This window comes from Micromesistius poutassou (genome assembly GCF_964030765.1).
Source record: "Micromesistius poutassou genome assembly, chromosome: 14".
NCBI classification, from domain to species: Eukaryota; Metazoa; Chordata; class Actinopteri; order Gadiformes; family Gadidae; genus Micromesistius; species Micromesistius poutassou.
The window spans coordinates 1,383,226-1,405,444 of record NC_140284.1 but is presented as its reverse complement, the minus strand read 5'-3'; the positions used below and the strand labels follow the sequence as shown (position 1 = coordinate 1,405,444).

The 22,219-nt window shown below is 44.4% G+C and overlaps 1 protein-coding gene and 2 non-coding genes across 3 annotated transcripts in view; 1 reads left to right on the top strand and 2 right to left on the bottom strand.

Annotated features, from left to right (window-relative positions):
* LOC311358732 (tomoregulin-2-like) overlaps positions 1 to 22,219 on the top strand; it is a gene marked incomplete at its 5' end in the record, with an annotated part of 207,854 nt that overhangs the window by 68,299 nt on the left and 117,336 nt on the right. The window lies entirely within an intron of this gene.
* AC3HAE_028892 (transfer RNA arginine (anticodon CCG)) lies at positions 16,274 to 16,346 on the bottom strand. Its single transcript has one exon. It is a non-coding gene; the product is annotated as a tRNA-Arg (tRNA).
* On the bottom strand, positions 18,448 to 18,520 carry AC3HAE_028808 (transfer RNA arginine (anticodon CCG)). Its single transcript has one exon. It is a non-coding gene; the product is annotated as a tRNA-Arg (tRNA).

Sequence of the window (22,219 nt, the reverse complement as noted above, 5' to 3'; positions counted from 1 at the left end):
GCATCAAGCGGAGACGTTGAAAAACACGCAAAGGCTCTCACTGGAGCGTCTTCCGATCCTTCCTGCTGGTTTGAATTAGCCGGCCGGGGAGAAAGAAAACAGGATAGCGGCGTGGGGCTTAGCAGCTGTGTTTTGGCGTTTACCCCGGCCAATAAATAAAGCATCTCTCACCTTCACCACCGCTTACCCAAGAGTTTTGTAACGCAAAACATTTGGATTAAAGCTTGCGGGCGGCCCGTCGCGTCGACACACACACACACGTCCCAGGGAAGGTAAACATGGGAGTGATGGCGTAGGGTCAGAGGTCACGTGGGTATGTCGAGTGCGGTACGCCGTTCAGCATGTGGCGGCTGATCCCTGCCGGCCTGCCATTAATCCGGACGGGACACACAGAGTAATTATTGCATTATGCAGATGTGGAGCGCATTAAAACATGAACATATGCTGCAGAGGAGTATGCACACATCTACGCATACACCCACACACACTGCGCCAGCAGACACATAAATACATATGAATGTATGCTCATGCACACACGCACACACACACACACACACACACACACACGCACACACACAGACACTTGTAGTGCACACTCAAGCGAGCGCACGCACACATCCACAAATAGACACTTGTGGTGCATGCTCAAGCAAGCATGCTGCACACATAAAAACATCAACATGTTATAAATACACACACACACTCACAAACTCATTATTCCTCTTTTGTAATTCATAGTAAAACACACACACACACACACACATCCGCACACACACACACACACACACACACATCCGCACACACACACACACACACACACACACAGCGGCACACAGAAACAAAAGCATTAAATTCTCTATCCAACCCTCCAAACACACACACACAAACAGGAAGCATAGGGGCTTAGTAAAGGGTGTTCAACTAGCTGCCCTCTCCCTCCCACCTTCCCCGCCCAGAACAGGAAAGTATGGGAGCCCACGGAGGCCATACATATTACACACTCCTATTCAGCCAGCTCGCTCACAGATCACACGCCTTCTATAGAGCAGCGCAGCAGAACCAAGAAAAGACTGACACGGGCTCAGAAATCACACGCAGAAAGTGGGCGACTAACTCAGAGAGAGAGCCAGAGAGAGAGATGGAGAGAGAAAGGGAACAGAGCGAGTGTGCGAGGGTCGGTGGTAGCTCTCCGTATCGTCCTAGCAAATGACACACTGTAAAGATCATGGCGAGGAAGGAACACGTCATCTGTGCGTGATGCTTTGAGAAGCAGAGGAAGGAGTAGGAGACGACCGGACGGCTGTGTGTTCTGAATCGGTGCTCTGACCTCATCGGAGACGTCAGCTAAGAGAGGAATGAATGTCATGTCATGAATGTTAGCGTTATCCAGGTCTACCGTCATGCCTTCTGCCCTCTTGCTTCCAGCGCGATAAGAATAACAAGAAAAAAAAAAAACGAAGACAAGGAGAATGAAAAATCAGAAGACCATCCCTTTCTCCCTCGTCGCTGAACAAATGTAACTGAAACAGACATCACACGAAGCAGCTCAGGAGTCCTACCCTCACGTCCTCCGTCTTGCCAATAAAGCGCTGCTGTCCCCCCTCCTAGTGCCGCTTTTCCACCGCCAGTACCAGCTCCACTCGACTCGACTCGCCACGCCTTTTTTTGCGTTTCCATTGGCCAAAAAAGTACCTGGTACCTAGTACCGGGTACTTTTTTTTAGTACTACCTCCGTCGAGGTTCCAAGCGAGCGGAGTAGGTACTTTTGTGTGACGTAAACAGGCTGCTGGTAACTGATTGGCCAGCGGCTGTAAATGGGAATAATCACTCAAAGTTAAGTTGTGTCCGGCGTGGTTGGAGTCCACGAACCCGCTCCCGAGGGGGACACTGATCAGCGTTACGCCGTGTGTGTCGCTCCTTTCCCGGGGCTAGAGTTAGGCTGCGCGTGGTTGTGTGTGTCCGGCGTGGCTGGAGTCCACGGACCGGCTGTGGAGGATCAGCGTTTCGCTGTTTCGTTTTAGTGTCGTTCCTTTCCCAGGGCTCGAGTTTCGCCTCCATCAACGTTACCGTATGACAACAATAGACACGCAGTCATTGCGCTTTTTATTTTATTTTATTTCCCAACATAACCTTTCCCGGGAATCAGGAAATAGTCTTGATCAGATTCAGATTTCCCGGGAATCGGGTCTCCCGTGATTAAAACCTAATGACGACCCGCCCATGGTGGAGAGGTTCTTTTCTACGACCCGCCCACATTGAAGAGGTACTTTTTTAGATGTAAACGCGACCAAACCGAGTCAAGTCGAGGCGAGTTGAGTCGAGTCGAGCTGATACTGTCGGTGGAAAAGCGGCATAAGCGTTCTGTTGTGAGATGAGAAAACCTGGGATGTGGCTATGAGACATGTATAAAGTTGATATATATGTCACAACGTAGTCTCACATAGACTCAGACTTTAGATTAATGTCTAAAGTCTGACGGCAGACAAGCTCAAATCAACCGCGTAATTGCCTTTTAGCGGCCAGCACTCGGCCGCCACTATTAAACAGTAAGAACGTGTCTGTATAGGTTTCCAATAAACACTAGACTAGCCTGGCCACTGCAGAAGTACACATATTAAAATCCCCTTCTGAAGGCTTCCTCGTTTTGTGCAAATCAGCAGTAGAGCATCTCGAATGGGAAACAAGACGTAGCTAGCCCGGGCTCTGGCCATCAGAATGTCTGCTGTACAACAGAACGGCTGCTTGATCCGAGATTAGTCACAACAGAGCAGTTAATGTGGTGCGTACGAATGCATATTCATATAGCGCTTGGCTTCCCCTCAGCAACCACTCAAAGCTTCTTCACGTGACAATGCCTGACACTGACCCGTTCACACACACACAACCACAGAGCAGAGGCCCGGTGACAACCATGCAATGCAGCAACCACCCGACCAGGAGCGAGTCATGTTTTATCTGGCTCAGGGACACCTCACACTCTGAGCTAGAGGGACCGGGGGAGGAGTGGCCCTTCTGTTGTCACGATTTATAGACGCATGCCGCATCGTCGTTTAGGCAACTTTATTTATAGAGCACTTTTCATACACAAGGCAGACTCAAAGTGTTACACATATAAACATTGTCATACAATAAAAGAAAATAATAGATAAGTAAAATAGATAGAAAATAAAGGCAAAGTAAAAAAAAAAAAAAAAAGCATTTTAGAAAGTGCAATCAACAGTCTCTGATACCCACGTCATGCAATTTTCGGGACTTGGCCCGACCAAAAGGAACTTGGTCCTTATTCTGGGAGACCCAGACACACGTTGTCTCTCCACGACCTAAAGGAACTTGGTCCATACTCTTTCACATTCGTCGGGACTCCGGCCCGTCCTAAAGGCGTGATCATTAGCTACTGTGGCAGGCAGGCAGGTGGGTGAGTTAAGGTGGATAAGCTAAGCGGGTCGGGGATCGGCGGGTTTGTGGATTTGGGTGGTAGATAAGCAGGCAGGCAAGCTTGACAATATTGAGGTAGCTTGGTTGAAAACCAGCAAAATCCATTTTCTTTTTTTTTTCTCTCATCTCTATTCGGAGAATTTGCGGGTTGCTACAGTGGTTCATGAGCTCGCTGTGGGGCTGCGTGACGGAAAGACGGTTAACTATTGAGCGCAGGCTTCGTCACACCATCTAGAGCATATCTCACCGCCACTTCAAATCCACTGACTGCTCTGTGGATGTGCAGTTTTTGTGGATGGATTTTCTTTCATTCCTACTGAATCTGAATCCAGCTTTCCTCTCCACTACTGGGGATTATTGAAGAAATGACAGTGTCGTATGTGTTCTGTATACAGTAACAGTGACAGTACAAATGTTACTGAGAGCAGAGACAAATACCAAAGGATCTGGCAAAGGAACAACTTGAAATGTATTAGAAATACTTGATGTAGTATATTGTTGTACTTTTTATCCAATGTTACCAATCTCAATCGGCACAAATGTACATTTGTACATATACCAATATTGATTGCTCCCTACACAAGAGCACTATGTCAAAACAAATCAATAGGCAGCTTCACATCGAATCCAATGCATTGGAAATACAAATGATCATTTGTCCAGTAAATACTGTCTAGTGGCCGGCGAAAAAATATGCCTGATCAATACGACTATGTTCAATATTATGAGTATGCCTATGCTTACCATTACTTACCATTAAGGCTTGCAGGGAACCTCACTTTATTGATGTTACCTGCTTTAAATGCAGGATGTACAAGATACATCTTTAAACACAAAATAAACCCAAACTAACCCACAAACAAATAAATCCAATTTTGTTCATATCCTATAAATGCACAAAGATACAATTCAACATCTACAAACCGAAAATAAATATATTTGAAAGAAAAACAATCACATTCAGCTACATAGAGATCTTCAATCATCAATTTCTCATCATTTGATTGGAAAGCCTGGTTCAGTGGAAGGGGACCTGCATCCAGTTGGACTGGCTGTCCCTCAAGTCTGCATGACGAAGAAGTAAATATTATTAGGCTGTTCTTAGCTGACAACACTTTATTAAGACGTTGGTTTCCTTTTCCATGTGAAATAAAGTATGTATTCTTGCAGGATAGTCTTCTGTAATGGTTAGGATGTTTGACTGGACATCTGTTTGTTTAACGATGGGTTTCAACATCAACGTCCGAGGTCTCACCTGTAGGTAGTTATGAGCAGCTGCACTACATATTCCCACTCACTAACGTCATGTTTCAAAAACATTTCCTGTAAGTTGCTTTTGATAATGGGATAAAAGCCTATAATACATGAATAATAGTACTGCATGTATTGGCCAATTGTGAAGCAAACCAAATTACACATTATACATAAATAACACATTCCTCACTGAATAATACAGAACCCAACAGCTTTACCCTCTGACATCGGCCATGTTTCAAACCAGAATTAACGTTTTTGGAATTTAATTAAAGCCCTTCAAGTCGGGAATCCCCTGGATCATCTTCAGACCGGCAAAAGTGAAACAGCAAGAACAATAACTGCGACAAAGACAACCGATCCTATCTGCCCGTGTTTGTGTCGCGAGACACCAACATCAGCGTGGGTCAGACAAGGATCAGAGTGGGCAAATGGGTATTATGAGATGCCGGTGATTTGTCTTCCTTTGACACTGGGAGGGCTCATTATGGACGTAAGCGCACACCACTGACTTTAAATAGGTTAATTAAGATTGTCTCGTAGCAACGGATGACAGCACCAAAGCAGCCATCGGCCTAATTAAAACGCTTATAGCCATCCGTTTGCCAGCCTAATCACACTGTCATCTCCGGGTCCCTCTCTCCCCAGCAATGCACCCAGCGCCTGTCAAAATATTTACGCTTTTGATGTTTAAAGCCTTGTTGTCTCATGTAGCATTACTGCCTTAAAGAATGCTATTATTCAAAGTCTTGGTAGTCCTTTTTGACAGTTTTATAACCAGATCCCAATGAGAAGTAATCAGAGCATGCCGTTGAATAAATACTATAAAGAAGTTTCTGGAATCATGTTTGTACCTTTTAAAGTGTGAATTTTGCAGTCTGACATTGATTTACACATTTATCCCAGAATGAAATGAAACAAGACGTACAAAGACATAGCCTATTGTTGTCATAGTTTGAAAGATAGTTAGACATATTTTGCTCAGAAGTTGCTGTATTCTATCAACCTCATCAACCAAATCAACCATCCGTTTGAAACTCAGGGCGGATCAGTGCACAGTTTTCTGTGGATGGTCTTTTTCATCTCACACCAGAGATGTAGCGACAGCATTCTGAGGTGTATTGATTTTGTCACTTTTTTCGATTTGTGCCCATTTGTTCACCTCCCGGAGCTCCGCTCCAGCCCGCTGCGTCACATCAACCCTCGGCATTCTGGGGGAAAAATGTTTTCACGCAGGACAACATTAAGTATCATATGACAATATACACATATGTTACGACCCGGCTCGTGGGGAAGAGGGAAGCAACATGAACCAGAATGTTTTTGGTGAAATTGCAAGTTATTTATTTGCAGAACAAGAATAACAGGAAAAAAGGCGGGTAGATGCTGCTTAAATCAAAGAAAGGAATATAACTTAAAGAGATCTCTTCAAAACAAGAGATAGCCACCGGCTGCTTCAAAATCAATGTAAACAAAATACCGACCAGTCATGGATGATCAAAATACAAAGTAAGCAGCACCCTCTAAAACCTAATGTGTCTAACAGAAAGTATCAGTTTTCCCCACCTAGTCCCTTGCCCAATTTCCTTACCACAGGTCTTCAAGTAATGCAACACAGCACACACAAATGGTTTGACACTTAACAATTCCTAGGGTAAAGCTTCTACAAACGTCAACAGGTTTACCACAGTACGCACAACACACCCGAGGCGAGGTAATTCCGCCCCTGAATCTCAACTGAGGACAGCCTTTTAACCCCAGGGCTGGTCTGGAAGACGGTGGATGATTGGAGGACCAATCAGCAGCAATCAGATCACCAGCTGGAACCAGGAAGTAGACAGGTTTCGTGCCAGCCAATCCTCGGCAAGGGATCACACGTCCTGCTTTACATGACACCGCTGCACAACACATAGACAAGACACATACCCAGGTAGTGGCGGTGGCCGTAACACATACAACACTTTCAACTCTTACATCAGTACTCAGACATACATTTTTCTAGTAAATGTATGTGTGCACTATTGTATTCAGTCTTTTGTTATCTTATAATGTACTTTTCCATTTCCTTTTATAATTGTAGTATTTTAATGAATGTCCTTTTAATTAATTCACAATGTGAAATCTTGCTGGTGTAAACCACTCTCAAAAGGCGTTTTGGTTTAAATTAACTTGCCTGGTCAGACACATTTTACCGGCCATATGTTGATGGCCAGTTTCTATCATTTTTTTCATCCGATGATACAAACAAAAAGAGTCAATGTTTTTCTCTTGCTTACAGTAAAATGTTTTTAGTTATGTTCACCAGACCAGCAGGTGTACTTTGCCGATTCAATACGGCACTGTATCATTACAATCTGGGTGGTGGATGCAAATTGTAAAATCACCATCCTCCATGTGGCTTCCATCTAATCTCCGTGCTTTGGCTGGTAACGTGTGGGATGCTCCAGGTGTAGGACACGTGGACCAGTTCAACACTGGTCCTCGTGCTGTCCCACTCCAGGTGTAGGACACGTGGACCAGTTCAACACTGGTCCTCGTGCTGTCCCACCTCAAGGCCCCCTCCTCCACCCGCTACAGAGCCTACACGTGTGTACACCACACAGTCAACCCCCACTCCATCCTCCGGCCCCTACACCCCATAGCATCCTGTTTGAGGGCTCAGACACCCTCAGCAGCCAGGGCCTGCCCCAGCGCCGCCGCCGCCCGTCCCCGCTGCGCTTCCTCCCCTGACAGACAGGAAGCAGCCGGGCCGAGCGCTCTGAGCCGCGGCCCCTCGGCCCCCGGAGCGCCACGGCGCCGTGAGCTCCCTGCTCCGCTCTCCTCCCTCCTCAACCCACCGCTGCACCTCCAGCCTCCTCCGCCCTGTCCACCTCCCGGAGCCGGCCGACCACACCACCCTCAGAAGATGAACCTCCGATGGGGACGAGGCGACCTGCTGGAGCCGGAGCAGCCCGGTGCTGAACCCCTCCGGAGACCGTAGAGATCATAGTAACACGTTCAGCTGGCACGGTGCTTTTCTACATACTCAAACGCACGGATGGAGCAGACTGCAGAGGGAGCCCAGCGCCGACCGCCCCCCCCCACGTCGAGTGGCACTCCCCAGCTAGCATGCTTGAGTCGTTCCGATTTCTGGGGACGATAATCCGACACGCCCTTAGGTGGGTGGGGGAAGTCCCCACCCTCCACCATCAAGAAGTCCCACTAGGGGACACACACAGACACACAGTGTTCTTCTCTGATACACACATTATATACACACACATTGTAATGATACAAATGCCGGTTCAAAATCGGCGTGGTAGTCCAAAAGCAATATTTACATTAAGTGTCATACACTTATTTATTTACCCAATATTACAAAGACCTTGGCAGACCTTTTGCTATGCTTCACATAATCCATCTTCACAAATTGCTCCTATGCTTGCTGGTCTTAAGTGGCAGTCCAGAAGTTGGATTTAACTTCCTGTTTAAATGTCAAAATAATTAAGTCAAAGCTGAGTGATCTTCTGTGGTTCATGTTAAAACTAAGTCAGATAGCCCTGTGTGTCTTAACCACCACACATAATACATTAAGCTCTCTGGTACTGTGGAAATATCACTTTCTCTTCCAAGAGAAGTGACAAAGGTGGAGGAGGAAGAGGGTTATATTTGCAGTATGTGTACATAAACACATGTATGCAAATATAAAATAAGGGTTAATAAGGGTGTTTGACTTGCAGCCAAGAGTCTGTGGTGTTGAGAGCCCAATGTCTCCTGCCAAACAGGTATCCGTTAAAAGATAATATTGAAAGTGGCTTTGGATAAAAGCCTCTGATGCTATAGCGTGGGGTTTATTTCATGGTTACCTGCCATTTCTACTTCTAGGCGACTTAGAGCAAGGCATTAAAAAGCAGCATAACTGTGGATGACCCCTGTGAGCTGACCTCTGATCATTTGTCCGATCAATTCCTCCTAAACGCTGCAGATTATCCATCAAATCAGGCCGCTGTGGATTTTCCTAAAAATGTCATTTGTTTTGTGATCATGCCAGAGACTCTCATAGCCGTCGGTTGCCAGAATAAACAATACATGTGACTGAGTGCACGTGAGACTGCCTACCGTCAAATAAGGAGGAGATGAGAGAAATGATTAGCTGTTTGACGTAGCGGAGGTTGGCACCCGAACAAACACTGCTGTATATGAAAGCAAACTACTCATAAAGAAAGAGATGGCTCCTGCTGACTGATTTATTACTCCAACGCATTTCTATAATTTATTATCTGTTATTTTCGCCTCAGGAATTGTACTAAGTTAAGACCTCATGAAGATGGCAAACACAAGGTGGGTTTTTCCCGCGCTGCTATGCCCCGACTCCGGTTCTGAAATGAAAACATTTTAATAAAAACGACCACAGTGGCTGTGAGTCTGTGTATTACGAGTCAGTTAAAATGGTTAGATTGCTGATTGACCTGAAGGTGCGCGAACATAAACACAAATACAACTGTGTGTTTATTTTCCAGTTCATAAACACTATATGTTAAATTCCTTGATTTACAACTTGCTTTACTATAAAACCCTTTTCTCCATGAGTGCCTTACAGTGGTTTCAGATCCACTCAGACTTTACGGAGCAGGTAGAGCTGAGGGCATCTTCCTGACGTGAGGCTTTGGACACTGGGGATCAACCACTGTACCTTTCAGCCTGGAGCCTACCCTGCCTGCCTTCCAAACATAACCACGCAGTACACAACCTTTCTTCTCCACCTCAAGTGACGACTCAAATCAATAATTATGAACATTTTCTAGCCTAGCTTCGGGTTAGACACACACACACACACAAAAGAAAACACACAATAACACACAAGCACACACCAGCCAAACACCACGGATGCAACGTATGGGGAAAGAGATCTTTCCCCAGACAGGAGATCTGTCTTCCAGATCTCCTGGTGAGCGAAGAGACTCCCAGCGTTCCGCGTTCCCTGTGAAGACATTTCAATAATAGCAACGCTCTCAACCACTGTAGAGCCATCTGTTCGGTGAGCCCACGGAAACAGGTTCCTCCACAACGCCTGGGGGTGGATACCATTCGATATCAGTTCTGATCAGAGAGCCTGACTCCGGGAGCCCTCCTGGGCCACCGTTTGCCAGTAATTGCCGTTTGAAAATAAAAAACAACCCTGGCTTTTGTGGGTTCTTTGAGTCCACGGAACAACGGGACGGTGGAGATCAGAGGGCGGGCGTTTAGCACGCCGTTTAGTGGGATGGGGCTCTTGCTAGAGATAGGCCCATACGTTATCACACCTTAGGATGAAGACACATTTACGGCACTCTGGGAAACGGGAGATGCAGGTTGACGTTATCCTCAGTCTGTTGTAATGATAGGTTCTGTTCTTTTATTTCAAGACCTTTGTGTGGGATTTCTTTTCTGGCTTTATGTTGAGGACAGTGGAGAGAGTCAGCGAAGCAGATGGATGAAGAAGGCATGAATGCGATTATGACCGAAGGTTGGAATCGACCCGACGCGATTGGTTGGGGGATGAGCCTCATCATGCTACATTGTTTTGACAACAGCTACGGTTTCACTTGGTTCTGCCAACGGAGCATAATCATGTAACAACAACTACACGGGCGACATAGTTCCAAATCAGTAATTGTGTTGGAATATCATTTAGAGAAAACAACAACAAGTGTGCCAATATCCAACCTATCGTTTAACATGGAATCCCATGCTCCTCGCACGCGCTTCATCATTGTGGACCAAAACATTAGGTGTGTGTGTGTGTGTGTGTGTGTGTGTGTGTGTGTGTGTGTGTGTGTATTGGAGGAGGGTATTTATCACTGAAAAGCAATTAACCTCACATTACCATGCATAAGGAGCCCTGAATCTCCCAAATTAATCACTGTAATCAGATTCTCGTCTGGTGCGAACGCAGGGCCTTTTGTTTTATTTATTGTGCCCTTAGCTTCCAATTAATCTCGCCGTGAGTTTCTTACAGTGAAATTTCCTCTGACACGCCTCATTTCACTGGCGAGTAATATTATTTGGCTGTGGGTCTCGGTCAAAGCTTTTCATCTGCAACACCGTTTTAATTCCCTTTGTTCCCGCGCTTATGCCTCCTCTCTCTCTGTGTCCCACGTGTATAATGACCGCGGCTTATTGTTGTTTCATGTTTGGGGAATATCTTTGTTTTTTGTTTCACTTGGTAAACAACTTTCATATTTTTCTTTTTCATATATTCCAGCGGGGACGAGAAGAAGAATGAAACGAAACAATCCTCCTGGAATACGAAGACATGCCCTCCACGGTCGCCGACGGTAACCAGGCCTCGGCGATGAATGGCCGATCTTAATTAGAAAAGACGCCATTTCCCCGGCCCCTGTCCGGTCATAGTGATGTTAATACGGAAGCTAAGGAAGAAGGAAAGACATTTATAAAAAAAAAAAGTGAAGCTATTTCCTCTAAAGAATGAAAGTAAGGAAGAGTGAGGATGGGGGAGGGGAGAAGGACGGAGAACCGCAAGACGGGAAGATGGATGTGGCCAACAGTCATAGTTTGCAGCATTTTAATTGCCTGTGAAAATGTCATGTAATATCCCTGTGGATGGGCTTTTGTTATTCTGCGGGTGAAACATCACCCCAGGGCTGAGTGGGTGGGGGGGGGGCAGGGGTGGCAGGACTCTGGCTGTTTGGCGGTCATGTTGGATGTATTATGATAATGGTGTCCAGAGTCTGAATGACACCAAGGTCAAGAAATGAAATGTCTTATAATTGAAGACTGAATGAGTAAAGTTTCCGGCTAGATGAAAAAATCAGAGAATTTTTACTAATATACTTTTGTATACCTTCGCTACCCCACCAATTCTCTCTTTCCCTTTTTTTTCATCTCTGGATCTAATTACATATATTAAACTTATGCCTAGGGTTGTTAAACTAAGTATAGCGGTATTTGTGACTCAATTATGTCTTTAGATCTACTACCACCAAAAAAAAGATTTAATAATTTGTACAAACTCTACATTGTACTAGTAGTTTGTGAATAACATGGCAGTATAAATAATGTTTTAACAATTATAATGTAAATAGCCAAGTAAAACTTTTAGATTTGAGTTAAGTATTATACTATACAATACTAGAGTACTGCTGCCTGAAAACAAGTGTATCATGGCTGGGCTTCATCCTCCCTGTACCATGGAGCTCTCCAGATACCAAAGACTGTTATCGCTGATGGAAACAGAACAAAGGTTTCCATTTTCTAATAAAGTAATTTGCTCTCCAAAAAAGTGACTCTCATACCTTCGGATGAATGAATTTCCAGGTATCTCAAGCCTGAAGGGCCATTTAGCAAATCCTCTTTTTGATTCCAAATAGCTCTTTAATGCATTGTCCCTTTCTTGGAGCAGCCATTTCAATTAATCCCCTTGCATAATGCATGATTACATTAAACAATCCAATAAATTGATATGGAGACGCGAGCTAGGAGAAGACTGTGTTAATGAAGTTACAGCTCTCTGGGATGAATTCATTCTAATACGTAGGGGGAACATGTGAGGCGGTCCCATCAAGGGTTCCATCTCTGCTCACTCAGTATAGTGTGCAGTGCCGGCAGCCATACCCCTAGGCATCCTCGAGCAAAATACTACACCTGTACCGGCTCTTCAATCTCCTCTATCTGGTGGGGTCTCCGGTCGTAATCAGTCGCAGGTCTGTCCCTGACCAATCAACCTTCATTAGCAGAATGCTAGCGTGTACGGCCAACAACGGCCCAAACTCTAAGAAATCGAAACAACATAAGTACTCATTCATTCGACTTTTGAACTATAATCTATTTTGAACTTGCAGAATCTACAATGAAATCTGCGATAATTCAATGACAAGCAGGTGAAAGAGATACATTTAGCCGTCTAGCCCCATAGACCCCCATTCAATCTGCTGCTTTCAGGCGATCATCCCCAGTGGAAGTTTAATACAATGGGGCTCGATAGAGAGTGCCAAGGCTCTCTGTAGACGGGCTCTGGTTGCATCCATGATGACGATTGTGCTATCCCAGAGCTAGCTATTACAGTAAATAGGCAACCAGAGCATAGCGGTTCAGCCGTCTTTGGCTACGGTTAGCGTGTCTGTAGTCCTGCTATCCCGGTTACAAAGAGAGTCGCATCATTAACATGGACCAGAAGCGTTCATGTCCAAAAGGTAGACGGAGGGGATGGAGAGGTGGTGCTGGGGACGTGGGGAGGTGGCGGTGGAGGCAGAATAAAATGGTTGGTTGATGAAGGGACTGAAATAGAAGGTATTAAGACGGAGAGCGATACCGAGAGAGAGAGAGAGTGAGGATGGAAGACGAGAGGAGATAGCAGGGAATTGGTAATTTGAAGACTGGAGACACTGAAAAGGAGCGACACAGAGAAGAGAGAAAGGAGGGAAAAAGCCAGAGCGGGGGAAAAGAAAAGTGGCAAAAGCATTGAGATAACGAGAGTGAGGGAGAAACGGAGAGCTGAATAGACGGAAAAAGAAAGAGGAAATGACATTGTGCTCAGTCTCAAATAAAGACTCTCCTTTGGGCTGTGTCAGTGAACACTCCCACAGTTTGTGATCCCGTTAAGGCCTTGCTCTCTCGCTCAGAACTTATTTTGTTGCAGATCGGCACTCAAAGGGGAACTGCCATTTTAAAATAGTGCACAGTACTGCTTCATTTACATGTTCGTGGACTGCAACATCAACCCGTTTTCCACCCAAAGAAATCGTACAAAAAAAAAAAGTGTAATTTACGTCCTATTAGTCCTATCAATGGAGAACGCATATACTGGACCAAAGACGCACAACACATTCTTCTTTTGACACTCGTATGAAGCATTAGTCTCTCATATTTGAAAATAGCAAGTGAAGGAACCCCTCTAAGTCTATCTAAAATAGAGACCAGGGCTTTGTTGTGTCATGAGCATCATCAAGGCTACTCGAATAGCAGAAGATACATATATAACCTATTATCAATATCTCTGTTCATAACCCAATCAGGCTCAAACCCACAATCCCTAATTCTGGAGGCGGATGTCTTGTCTATTAGGCCACTGTGGTTCAGTGTGCAGCAGACTATTCAAAACCCTCTTTTGGAATTAGTTGAAGTATAAGATTACTGGAGAACTCTAGGTTATACTACACCTGTGAAACTTGAACAGAAAACATCACCACATCACCACACCAATGTTCATTTCTTTCTTGCCGTGACCTGGGTAGGAAGCCATAATCCTCATCTTAAATATCTGTCCGGTCACTTTAACCCAGTGGAAATGTTTTATTGGTGTGTTTTTCCACCAGTTAACATAATTAGATTGTATTTGATACTGTTCCCAAGGAAACTTCAGAGTAAGTAAAAACAGTGGGAGCACTGGGTAGAATCCAGGTGGGAGTTGAATCAACAACTCCAAAATCCAGAAAATTTCCATAAGGCAAGTTGGCCTTTGTGTAAGTGCTTTATAAGAATAATAATGATATCTGAACGAGTCCAGATCCTCGAGGAATAGGTGTAGGCGGAAGGCAGGAGAAGCTTGGAAATGAGTGTTATATTAGTTTACTTCCTTCTGGGATACTCTGGTGAGCTGGCTGTTTTTACAAAACAACAGCATATGCAACATCATTAATGAACAAATACCTGTTGACATTTAGGCATAATTAATCACATTGTTTAATCACTGTTTTGTGTACACTAAGGCCCTGTTCACACCTGTCATTAACTGGCATTTTGGGTATTCCTGGACAGACATGTGGACAGCTGTGAGGAGGTCACTTCACACCTTGCATTAGAATTCGTCTCCACTTGTGTTTCGAGTGACCACTTTCGAAGTGATCAAATCTCACTTCCAGGCTCTATATGCAAATAAACACGTCCACGTCCACTTTCCATTTGCAACGACCAAAAGCGTTGTTGTTTTTGACCAACCAGAGGCAGCAGTGCCTCTCCGTTTACTAGTCTGCCGGAGATGAAAAGAGGAAGAAATCAAAACAATATCGATGTGGTATTGGTCACCTAAACCGGGTTGTGAAACGTATCTCAATGGGTATTCGGAATGTCGAAGACGTGGCTAAAGCCAACGATTTGATGATTTTGATTTAATCACTGTGGCGGGTGAATGAGTACGTTCTTTTACTGCTTACACAGAGGACCTCAGTGGAGTAGGAGGGCTTTAATGTGGCCCAGAACACATTTGCTTCCACACTGCCAAAATAACTCACACACAAAATAAAAGACACCTCATAACAGTGGTTTTTATGTAAACAATAACTCTGCATGAGAGCTCTATGTACAACACAGGTGGGACTTGAACCCACAACACCCAGCTCATGATGATAGTGCAGGATCCATTTGGCCACTAGAATTTACTTCAGGTGAAGGTCAAGAATACTTTTCCCAATAAAACCATCTGTGTTACTTTAGTATAGATTACATCACGCGTATAATGATTAGGCCTAATGAACCACTCTGTATGCTTGTCTGTATTCATATGCAATCAACGCTGAAGAGCCTTTAAAATGTATGCTGGAGAACAACCATGCCACATTGGACGATTTCATAAGGATGTTAATCAGACCATTCTTTTTTTTAAATCAAGCAAAAACAGGATGTCCTATTATGAACCCACGCTCCACAATAAGCATAACATATGTTAAATCAAGCTTTATTATTTTAACTAAAGAACTCTAAAGAGGACATTTTTCATCCCAGGTTGGTTAAGAGATGAGTACAGCCCAGTGTGCATTACAAGCTCAGGAAGAGCCCAGAGTCAGCGTACAGTCCTTATGGGGCTACGTGCTGCCCTGGGCGCTCGGAGTCTCCAAGATCAAGCAGGGAGCAGCGCAGTGGTGATTTGTTAAACTTTGCTATAATAAACACGAAAGCAAGGAAGAAAAAATGAATAGTTTTCATTTCAGACTTTTTTTGACCTAAATAACTTGGGACAGGTTCCCTCTACCTGGCACTCAGCTGCCAACAGCACCAGTTCAGCCCAGCCTAGGGCCTGCACAGGCCTTCTGAAACACCCAAACTAGCTTTGGAGAGGGCTCCCATGCATATCATGGACACAGGGCTTACGGCTTGGTTGGAGCATGATGTAGTTGTATAGCACTGTACACCAATGTCCTCTGGAACACACTTCTGCTTCAGCAAGAACCAAGATATGCCATTTGAATAGCTCCAAATATCTTCAGTATAACCCAGATGGTACTCAAACCCACAGCCCTCAGCTCCAGCATCTGATGACTTATCCATTATGCCAATAGGTTCTGAAAATGCATACTAAGAAGTGGACAATTTATTGGTCTTTCTCCAATTTAAGTTGAAGGATTTATACTTTATTAAAAATTTAATTTAAAGGGCTGGGTACAGCAGAGGAACCAATAATTGGTAACTATAGAAAATGATCTGTTGATTAATAAGAATGTTGTATTACTGCTATCAATTCATTTACTTTTATTTAGTATCTAGTAACAAGAGCAGAAAGAGAGAGCCTTTCAGTCAATATCTTAGTAGATCCATGGACTATGCAGATGTTTATGTACCTGATCAACCGTATAATCTACAGCAGTGCCAAACCACCCTGAAATCAAAGAAACGACCCAGATGGGACTCGAACCCACAATCCCCAGCTTCGGAGGCTGATGCCTTATCCATTAGGCCACTGGGTCTTATGTTCACACCCAAGGGCCCTTTAAGGTGACATAAGAAATACTGTTGGATATATCTATTAAATAGAGGAGATTGAGGCGATGGGATGTGGGTACAGTTGACCTTTCAGAATAAGGGATATAAGGGTATTACATGTAATCAGTTTTTACATGTAATACTCGTCATTCAGGTACATTTAAGCACTTCTAAAGGAGGCGCGACCACAATCAGTAAGCATCAAGTAGCCAACAGAGGTGGTGGTCTGGCCCACAATCCCTAGCTTGTTCCTATGGATACCTCATCCATATGGCCACTAGCTTTCTTGTATATATCAGGCCAAAGATGTATTCAACTCTCTGCATTATGAATGATTTGGCACGACATCAGAGCGGCCGCCTGGGTTTAGGTAAAGCGTCGCGACGAAAGAACTGACAAGTATACAACCCAGAAGGGCCACGAACCTGCTGCCAGCAGCTCCATCAGATACCTTACCCATTAGGCCACTGGTGTTTTTTAGGAGATGAACGGTTTGGGGAATTCCAGAGACAGTAGATAAACTCCCTCACTGTCTTGGTCTCCGCTTTTCCTGAAGGGGAAACACTGCGATTTAAGACAGCAGACACACCAGGCTGCTCGTGAAACAAAGAGTTGATTTGGTTCATCGCGTACCAAAGAAATAAGTCCTTTGTTTGAATGGATGACAGAGGAGTCTTCACCCCTCCTCCCTTCTACTTAAGTCAAGACTCCTTCCATGACCATGTATCATAGAGGTTCTCCTTTCATGTTTAAATGAAATCAGAAGGAACAATGGAGACCCAGTGGCCTGACGGACGAGGTGGGGATTAGGGATTGTGGGTTTGAGTCCCAAGCGGGTCTTCCTTTGATGTCTGGGTGAAGAGTTATTGTTGTGAACAAGACACCTTCAACTTTGTCTTGTTCAAAAAGAATGCCTGAATCCAAATAGAGTCTGAAAATGGCCTGTCTCTCCCAATTGTTGATCCTTTTAAATAATAGCAGATACACTGATGAATGAAGACGATTAGTGGTTGGATCCGTCGTCAGTTGGCCCCACTAAAATGATAAAACCTTTATATTGTACAAAACAACACCGGCGCTTTCTGTTTCCCTCCAGCAGGATGGCACTGGGAAAGGGAAGAAGAGAGGGCCTTGAGTTGGGATATACTTATCTTAATATCACAATATCATAATGAAGGGCAGAATTCATGTTCAAACAGTTGTTTGTGTTTTTTTCTGTCCACAAAACAAACTTGGAATGAACAAGGTGTGCATACAGGTTGTAGCGCCAGCCTTTCACATAGCTTAGGGAAGAATGCTACTAGTACACATGAATTTCTTTGTCACATCATTGACAATGTCAACATGTAAAACATATGCATGCTGTTAAAGTTCACTTCTTTTGGAAAACATTGTTTGGATATTGGGCATATATGCATCATCCCAAGGTTTGTTTGTACATAAACACCATCAACACAAATATCAAGGAACTTGGTTTCTTTTTTGGTGGAAGAGTTAAAAATGTGGCCAGGTTCAGCCAGCCTAGAGCCTAAACAGGACTTCTAAAAAACCAAACGGACCGCTAGCACCCGCAGATATCATGGACAAAGGCTTGAGGCCTTGTTGTGGTCAGCGCCTTATTATCAGAGCACACACACAATAGCCAATAGCTCCAGAGGTCTTTGGTATAACCCAGATGGGCCTCCACCCCACAATCCCCAGCTCTGGAGGCTGATTCTTATCCATTAAGCAAGTGGCTTCTAATAATTACTTTCTTTTGTGGAAAATAGTTTGGAGACTGTTGTATTATTTGGAGACTATTTCTACTATTTATCTGAAGGATTTATAGCTTATCAAATATTGAGTTTAATTTTACAGATACAAGCAGGAAGGGAATTGAACCAACACTTACCAACTCTAGACAACCTTAATTGATAAGCCGTCTAATCTGTATGGTGGTCATTTCCTATTATTTAGTATCATGTTACAAGATCAGGGAAGGCTCAATATTGAACACATTCAGTATCTTCAACAGTCAATTTCAATGTGATCTAATCCAAGGAAGGATTATAGAGTGCAGTTAAATCACATCGGATATAGAATCCACAACCCAGGTGGGACTTGAACCCACAATCCCCAGCTTCGGAGGCTGATGCCTTATCCATTAGGCCACTGGGTCTAACTTGTATTAAATGCCTTGCTCTCTGTCACTTGCCCGTTGCTGTCTCCTCCTCTCCTTCCCTGGCACTTGTTATTTATCCTCCTTGTCTCCTCTATCTTCACAGTTTTTTCACCTGTTCTCTATTTCTCTCTCTTCAGCTTCTTCTATCTCCAACCCTGTCTTCCTCTCTGGCCTCTGCTCTTCCTCTCACACTTCCTCTCTCTCTCTCCCCCACCTTTCCCCCCTCCCTTTTCCCTCCTCTCTCTCTCTCTCTCTCTCTCTCTCTCTCTCTCTCTCTCTCTCTCTCTCTCTCTCTCTCTCTCTCTCTCTCTCTCTCTCTCTCTCTCTCTCTCTCTCTCTCTCTCTCTCTCTCTCTCTCTCTCTCTCTCTGGATGCCCTGGAGACAAGAGATGTGACGCAGCACAATTGAGCGCCTCAGTGCGGCCGGGCCGTGTGTGTCATGGCTCGACGCTAGAGGAGGAGTGAACACAGAGCGACCGGGCCATGTGTGTGTCATGGCGCGACGCTAGAGGAGGAGTGAACACAGAGCGACCGGGCCATGTGTGTGTCATGGCGCGACGCTAGAGGAGGAGTGGACACAGAGCTTCCACGCTCCATTGACGCCCTGGCCAAGGTCATGCACTTGTCAACCCCAAACCCCAAGCCCAAGTCTGTCTGTTGGTCCGTCGACACACATCAACACTACCCCCCGCCCCACCCCATCCCATCTGTTTCCGGGTTATCCATTAAGGTTGCTCACCCTTAAGCAGGAAGCCCCCCCCCACCTGCTCCTTAATGACGTGTTCCTAAGCAACAGCTAAATGAAGCAGGTGTTGTGGAGAGCTGCTGGAGCCGTCGGGTCTCAGTGTGTTGCCGTCCGGTCCAGAGGGCCGTCTCTCTCTCCGCCTCCGTCCGTCTGAGGCGCTGCGCTGTGACGTGTGCACCAGAGCTGATGCACGGCCGCGCCCGGGAAGACGGGCGCGCACCGCATCACCCGGCGTCAAGGCAACGGGCTCACCTGGATTATGATTAATATTCATGGGAAATGTATTTTTAGATTTCTAGCTGCACTTAAAGGTAGGGGGAGATTGTATGTGTGTAGGGTTAGGTGTGTGTGTGTGTGTGTGTGTGTGTGTGTGTGTGTGTGTGTGTGTGTGTGTGTGTGTGTGTGTGTGTGTGTGTGTGTGTGTTTTTGTTGGATTTGGTGTAAGATTATATGAGTTCACATAGAGAAATACATTAAAATAGGATTTTCGGTTTCAGGTTTGTTTAAAAGGTTGAAGCACTGATAAAGCATTGGCTTAATCTGTGGCCTCCATTGGTGGCTTTGCTTTAAACTCTTTAATTCAATAAGTCAAATGTGTAAAATGGTATTTAATTTGAAAATTTAAATTTAAATAAAAAATAAATAAATTTAAATTTTAAAATGTATAATTTGCGTTTGACTGAGAGAGTTATCATCAGTCTACATAAAAAACACACTCGCCAACAAACAGTAAACATCTGGATCATCGTTGGGAGGAGTATATCTCCACAGCAGGCTTCTTCTCCCGTGTATTAATGATAATGATGGCATTAATAATGAAAGTGAATTAAATGCGCCCGAGGGTAGGTTAAATCAGATTGTCTGTAATGAATCCATAGCGCCTTTATTCCGTTTAATGAAAAGAGAGATATAACGCGCTGTATAGGCAGAGAATAGATGAATAGATCATTGAACTCCATTTTGGTAGGTCCTAATGAGCTGTCAGCAGGGCTGCTCTGGGAACTCGGGAACAAGATTGAACTTTTGCCTGGATCTGGGTGTGATTAGAGGGGGGGGCGGAGCTAAAGAGAGTCACAGAGGTGGGGACAAGAGGGGAAGAATAATTATTTTCTGAAGGTTCTAAAAACATCTAAATACGCAATAATTAGAAAGGATTGGGGTTTTAAAATACATAGCAAGGTGGGATTTGTTCAACTTAACTTTGTCGGGATAAACTACTAATGGACGATCAATCTTAAAAAATAAAACATAATTAGAATTTTGGTATGATTTATTCCGCAAGCAACCAAATGTATGAATACATATATTATATATACATACACATGTATGAATTAATCAAATCAAACTAAAAAAGTACTTTTTTTCATGAGTTCAGGTCTACTGAATTAGAAACAAGGTCAATCAGCTAAATCACAACTATTCTCTCTCTCGGGACCACAGTGGTGGAACGAGCTCCCTGCTGATGTCAGGACCGCAGAGTCGTTCACCAGCTTCCGCAAACGACTCAAAACCCACCTGTTCAGAGTTCACCTAGACTCTACATAGCCATTCAGTCCCTTATTTGTCTGTTGCACTATTGTCTGTCGTACGTCCTGGCACTTGATGAACGCACTTAATGCAGGTTGCGTTCATTCATTGTACTTAATTGTGTAGCATGTACTTAATTGTGTAGCATCTGCAGTAGCTAGCTATCACTGCTGTATACGGGGAATGGGGTCAGCCTGGCGATTGTTAGTACTTGCACTTGGTTCTACGTATTGTAAGTCGCTTTGGATAAAAGCGACTGCTAAATGCCCTAAACGTAAATGTAAATGTAAAAACAAACCAGTTCATGTAAATGTGAACGGTAAATCCCTGTTGTGAAAACATGTAGCACAGCACAGGGGTTTATTGATTAGCCATTGGAACCCAGTGTATATCAGAAAGTGGTTTTGGAACAAGAGCATCCTAAGCTGAATCAGGGCCATCATCCCAGCAGCAGTGGCGCCTGCACTGATCAAATACCAGGTGAGCCGGGGTTGGGTGTTGCTCAGATTGACCTTAAGCCATCTCTGTTAACCACAGTCCACTTTGGGGGGTTGGGAGCTGTGTAAAATGAGGAGTCACCTTAGCCAAGGGCACCATAGGGCGAAGTACGTCATTCACCTTATGTCATTTATCCTCGTCATAGGGCTAATTAAAGCATTACTCTCTTTCTCTGTGGTCAGAGGCAAAAAGGTTGAGGGCTTGACCCGTCTTCTCTTCCTAGAGATAACGATGCAGGATCTCTGGAGCACGCCAACCAAAACATTACATAGCCCCGGGCTTATCTTCCCAACCCTTCCTCGGTCCTCCAGCTTCACACACACACACAGACACCGCCCCTCCATCCCGCTCTCTGTCCCTTTTGAAAGGTCTTCCTTTTTAGTCTTATCAATATGGATTCTGTGACGAAGGGGAATCTTCTCTTAAATCTATGAAGATTGCAGTGGCCTTTATGTGAACAGGTTCATCACACTGGGGAATGATAAAAGCCTCAGTAAGTGGGGGATGATAAAAGCCTCAGATCGTAATTATGAAAAATAGGCAGAGGAAGAGGCTTCCAGATGATGGTCACAGTATTTTTTATAATGACCAACTGAGCAGCATAACAATCAATACCCGTGATGTGATCGGGGAAAAGAGCCTTTCTGGTTCATACGGTTTATATGCCAATTTCAAATCTCTCAACGTGAATGGACAGGGTTGGTAGCGGACGGCTGGCAGGCTGCGGAAAAAAAACTTGTAATCAACAGGCCACGGAACCAGTGTCGTCACCCTCCCCCTTCACACAAGCTAATGCCAAACATCCCGAAAGCTAACACAGAATGGATGTTTATATTTAGAGGCAAGTTTCATTGTTTGAGTTTTTTCAGCGACATAAAAAAGTTGCTCATGCAGTGGAATATAGAAAATCGTTTTTGGCCACACTA